This window comes from Hypanus sabinus, chromosome 24 (genome assembly GCF_030144855.1).
Source record: "Hypanus sabinus isolate sHypSab1 chromosome 24, sHypSab1.hap1, whole genome shotgun sequence".
In the NCBI taxonomy this organism is placed as follows: Eukaryota; Metazoa; Chordata; class Chondrichthyes; order Myliobatiformes; family Dasyatidae; genus Hypanus; species Hypanus sabinus.
In genome coordinates this window covers 6,173,813-6,179,879 of record NC_082729.1, presented here as the reverse complement: position 1 = coordinate 6,179,879, position 6,067 = coordinate 6,173,813, and positions in this window count along the sequence as shown.

The following is a 6,067-nucleotide window of genomic DNA, read 5'->3' as shown; positions in this document are numbered from 1 at the left end:
TGCAAAATTTTTGCATACACAGCCAGAAATGGAAAGAAATTGTTTAGTGAGCGGACAAGACAACTGAGAGAACTTGGGTTACAAAGGAATTGACAGGGAAGTGGCACTTAAACCTGCTACATCGTTTTGCTTAGGGCACCCAAGGGACAGAGAAGGGGTTAAACCCATAGGATAGGCAGTGGAGAAATGGTTTTAGAACACAGAACAGTACTGGTCTTTGTGCCAAACTTTTAATGTACTCTGCGATCAATCTAACCCTTCCCTTCTACATAGTCATCCATTTTTCTGCCATCCCTGTGTCAAAGAACCTCTTAAAGTCCTTGATGCGTCCACCTCTACCACCACTTTGGCAGGACATGCCATGTACCAAACATTCTCCATGTTAAATAAAAAAAAACTTACCTCTGACATCCCCCCCCCCCCCAACCAGTACTTTCCTCCAGTCACCTTAAAATTGTGCCTTATCGTATCAGTTATTTCCACCCTGGGAAAACGTCTCTAGCTGTTCACCTCTCATCCTCCTTCATTCCAAAGAGAAAAGCTCTAGCTCGCTCAACCTGCCCTCAAGAGATGATCATTATTTTGCAAAGCCAAGCTGCATTTGGTTACAAGTGAGATCAACAGAAAAAAGATAGGTCAGTGTGTACAAAAGCTGTGAAGACAGCATGTGCCGTGGCAAGAGTTCACATTTTCTCTCGTAATCTTGAATTTATATTACAGCAGATGAAGAAGACTATCCTATATACTTCTCTAGCCACAGCAACACAAGAGGCGCTGGAGGAACTCAATGGGTCAGGCCGCGCTTTGATATTTTGGATGCAAAGTTCAAAGTACACTTATCATCAAAGTACGTATACAGTGTACAACCCTGAGACTCGTCTTCCCCACAGACAGCCACGAAACAAAGAAAAACTTTGGAACCTGTTCAAAGAAAAACATTAGACTGCCCTCCCATGCGCACAAAAAAAATCGTGCAAACAGCAAAAAGTGAAAATGCAGAATATTAGGCACCGACGCACAAAAGTAATCAAAAAAGTTCACGCATACTCAGTTTGGCTCAGTTCAGTCCGATCTAGCACTGTGTCATTCGTTATCTGTGGACGCGCCGATGAAAACCCACAGACTAGCAACAAAAAAAGGAGCAACCGGAAACACATCATAACACCACTGTGTCTGATCCACAAACCGCACCGATTAAACCCCGCCCAAGACACAGGACCCCAGCACCATCCTTCGACAGCTTTGAGAGAGGGGGAGACCATCCGAATGCAGGGGCCTTCCTCCAGGATCAGCAATCAAGAGGCTGCAAGGCGCAGAAAGCCCGGTGTTCTTCCACTCACTCCTCAATGATTTCAGTCTTCTTTTACGCGTGAATTGGCAAGATTCACGGGAAATGGAGTCAACCATGAGTCTCCAGGCTTTGTGGTCTTGAGGCCTCACGCCTCCCTCGGAGGCAGCCAAACCCCAGATCGCTCAATCGGCCAGAAAACAAACCAACAAAACGGAGATCACAACCTCCAACAACAGCAGAATTGTATTTGAAAGAAAAAGAAGTCGTTAAAGAAGTGAAAGAAGTCGTGCTGTGAAGCACCTGCAGGACGTTGCCCTTGGTCATGTAGTTAGCTGGCACCATCCAACCAGCACAAATCCTTCCTCTAGTCTAGAAGGAAGGAGGGAAGATGGTGAGGGGATTGAGTAGAATATGTGCTGGCAGACAGTAGTGTTTCTGGTAGTGGGTGAGCCTAAGGCGCGCAGCCTCAGAATACAAAGACGTCCCTTTCAAACAGAGTTGAGGAATAGTAAAGGTGTCAAAGGTTCTGGGGAGAAAGCAGGAGAATGGGGTTGCAAGGGACAATAATGGAGGAGCAGACTCAATGGGCCGAATGACCGAGGCTGCTCCTGCGTCTTATAGTCTTATGGTATGTGGGTCCGGGTGAGTGGGCTGAGAGGCAAGGAGGAGAGTAGGAATGATGTCAGAAGCTGCCTTCTCAGATATCTTCCCCCAGGACTGTAACACCCTGATACTACCAAAACAAATGTAAACCCCAAATGAATGCCCTGTTGTCATCAGAACATAAGAATGAAAAAAATAGGAGCAGGAGTAGGCAATCTGGCCCATTGAGCCTGCTTCACCATTCAATAAGATCATGGCTGATCTGGCCATGGACTCATCTCCACCTACCTGCCTTTCCCCCCCAAACCCTTAATTCCCCTTCAATGCAAAAATCTATCCAACCTCGTCTTAAAAATAATTACTGAGGTAGCCACCACTGCTTTGTCCCTCGCCCGCAACTCACCAACTCGCAGACACACTCTCATCCTGCACCGATCCTTCTTCACTTTTTATTGCTGCTGTTTCACATATTTATACAACTGCTTGTCATATTAAAATAGTGACAGTAACGTTATACTGTCTGACATGCTTTATGCCAACCTGTCCATCTCCAAGCCATGCCACTCAGGAACTTGGGCGAATATTATCTGATGTTCTGGACATAACTGCATGTGCTGTGTGTGACAACACTGTATATACTGTGCTTTGCCCCTTGGCCCTAGGGGAATGATGTTTCGTTTTACAGTATACATGTGTGTGGTTGAATGACAATAAATTTCCGGTAAGACTGCAGAACGTTCAGTCGCAGTGGCCTCTCTGGGTCCGTTCAAAGATGTCTTTTTCTTTGTTAAATATCTTTTTTACCGTCGCAAGATAGTGCTAGGCTCCAAGAACTTTGGGTACTGCTAGTCTACCTCGTCAGTGAGCTGCTCATTGGTGGGGGTGCTGGACTGGGTGCTGACTACTACAGGAAGGCATCAGAGACTACAGAGTTGGTGCACGTAGGTGGTGTGCAGTGTAACCATAGGGGATTGACTTGGACGCTTCTTTTGCAGTCGCAAGACCCTGCTGGACATTGACTATGTAAGATGCCACAGGGCTGTTTTCCTTGTTTGGTGGCACAACAGACGATGTAGCCTTGGCTGTAGCTAGGACTAGGCCTCAAGCCGGGGGCTTGCCTGCTGCTGCAGTCCAGGAGAGGAGACACCTGAGGCGGTATAGCGTGGCATCCGTGCTCAGTTGGGGACTAGCCTCTCCTGTCATTGCTGACCCCTAATGTCCCATTGGTGGAATGACAGGCTGGATTGCATGCGTCTGAGCACCGCTGGAAACTGTACCATCAACTTGCAAAAGATGCCACTCAGGGACTTGGGCTATTTGTGTGTGTGTTTTTTTTTGCATGACTGTTTTTTAGCTCATTATATTGAATGTGCTGTGGTATATTTTGCATCTTGGCCCTAGGGAAACGCTGTTTCATTTGACTGTATTCATGTATGGTTGAATGATAAGTAAACTTGAATTTGATTTGAACTTGTACATCCGTCCCACAAACTTCAAGGCTTTATTGATGCCAAAAATTTAAAATATGTTTATTATCAAGTCAGTGTGCAATATACAACCCTGGGATTTGCCTTCCCCACAGACCATCAGGAAACAATACAGAACCATGGAACCAATGCGCCGAAAGAAAAACATCAACTATCAAAACCCCCTCTCCCCTGCACACCCCGTCTCCCAGCTTCCCAGCCTCCATGGTCACACTCTCATGGAGAAAACATCAACCAGCTTTTTCAAATTACCTGAGTGATATGGGAACATTCCAAAAATAAGCAATGCATTTCGGCAATCTTATGCGCCTTCTGCATGATTCAGCCATAATCCTTGGACGTTAATTGCACGATTTACATGCAAGTTGCCATAATTAGCAGTGAAGGATTTGATCACTTTTATTCCAATGAACTCTACGGATTCTAACGGAGCTAACTTTAGAAACGGATGTGGGATTTGAAGATTGAAGTTGATCAGTTGATGGTCCCCACCTGCGTCTTGGCAACTGAAGACAGGGAATCCGAATCAGGTTGATTATCACGAACTCCAATGACATGTAATAAGCTGTATTGCAGCAGCATTACAAGGCAAAGACATAAATTTACTATAAATTCCAACATACATAAATAGTGCAAAAAAAAGGGTAGTGTTCATGGCTTCATGGACCATTCGGAAATCTGATGGCAGAGGGGAAGAATCTATTCCTGAATCATTGAGTGTTGGTTTTCAGGCTCCTGTATCCCGAAAAGGCCATGGTCTGATTGGCTAGTGTCCCATGTGTTGGATGCCGATTTCTTGAAGGTGTTACAGAGAGTTGTATCTTCGATGGGGCTGGCTGAATCTACAGCTCTCCACAGCCTTTTGTATTCCTGTACATTGGAGCCTCCGCACCAGGCAATGATGCAGTTAGTCAGAATGTTCTCCACTATACATCTGTAGAGATTTGAAAGATCTGTCAGTGTCGACGTGCCCGTGAAACTGGCACAAATAAGTTGTTCTTTGAACTTCACCTTATGTGTGCCCGTGCCAAAAAAACGCGACTTGACTAAAAGGATTGCCTGAAAAGGAAAGTGCTTACCCTGAAGTAAATCCCTTGCCCCTCTCCCTTCCAAATTCAAGCTGTGGCCTACCATCGGATGGCTGGAGAGGTGATGTGGAATGGAACATTTTGGGGTGAAATGTCAGGTATTTGCCCCTCTAAAGTCTTTTATATGAGTGTTACATCCCCCTTGATTTGGGTTGTTCCTTATTTCCAGCTATTAGATTTCACTGCTTCAAATCAAAATCAAATCAAATTCAAGTTTAATTATCATTCAACCATACATGACTACTACAACCAAACAAAACAGCGTTCCTTTAGGCCAAGGTGCAAAGCATACACAGCACGTTCAAAATTGTGAGCAAAGCAACATGGTCATGCAAAAAATAATCACGTATATAGTCCAAGACCTTGAGTAACATGTCCCAAAATTTAACTGTACAAATTCCCAGCAATGCACACTCATTGCAATCCAGCCTATTATTTCAATGAGTGAACTCTGGAGGGCAGCACCAACGGCAAAGGCTAGCCCACCCCTCCATCCCACCCCACAACTGAGCAATAATGCCATACTACATCACCTCTGGCATCTCTCTCCTGGACTGTGACAGCAGGCAAGCCCACAGCTTGAGACCTAGTCCTTGCTACAACCAAAGCTATGCAGCTCCCACACCACCTGTCATGTCACCAAACAAGGGGTATTTTAAAGTTATCCATGTCCGACAGGATCTTGCATGAGAAACGTTCGAGACAATCATCGATGATTAAACTACACACCGTCTTCACACATCAACTCTGAAGCCTTCGAGCAGTAGTTAGAGACATGGTATGCTCCCAGGCCCTCTCCTCTGAACCCAGTCCAGCTCTGCTGACACTCTAGCCAGCTCCCCTGACATCCAGGACTCCCCAGCTGGCTCCTCTGATCCACGAGCAGCTCACTGATGGGGTGGATCCACTGCACCTGAAGTTCTTAGGGCACAGCACCTTCTTAGCAAAGAAAAAAACACCTTTGCTTAGCCTCTGAGAGGCCTCCGCATCCAAGTGCGTTGCCATCTTTCCGAATCATAGAACATAGAGCATAGAAATCTACAGCACATTACAGGCTCTTTGGCCCACAATGTTGTCCCAATCATGTAACCTACTCTAGAAACAGCCAAGAATTTCCCTAGTGCATAGCCTTCTATTTTTCTAAGCTCCATGTACCTATCCAAGAGTCTCTTAAAAGAGCCTATCGTATCCATCCCGACCACCATAGTCAGCAGTGCATTCCACACACCCACCACTCTCTCTGTGTGAAAAACTTAACACTGACATCCCCTTGTACCTCCTGCCAAGCACCTTAAAACTATGCCCCCTCATGTTGGTCATTTCAGCCCTGGGGAAAAGCCCCTGGCTATCCACATGATCAATGCCTCTCATCATCTTATACACATCTATCACATCATCTCTCATCCCCGTCGCTCCAAGGAGAAAAGGCCAAGTGCATTCAACCTATTCTCATAAGGCATGCTCTCTGATCCAGGCAAAACTCACCCCAGGAAAATGACCAAAAAAATGGGAAAGATTAAATGGAAGATCACGAGCATCTTTCAGAATGTAGACACTCGGTCACCATGAAGAACCCTTAATCCATATAAATCTAGAAG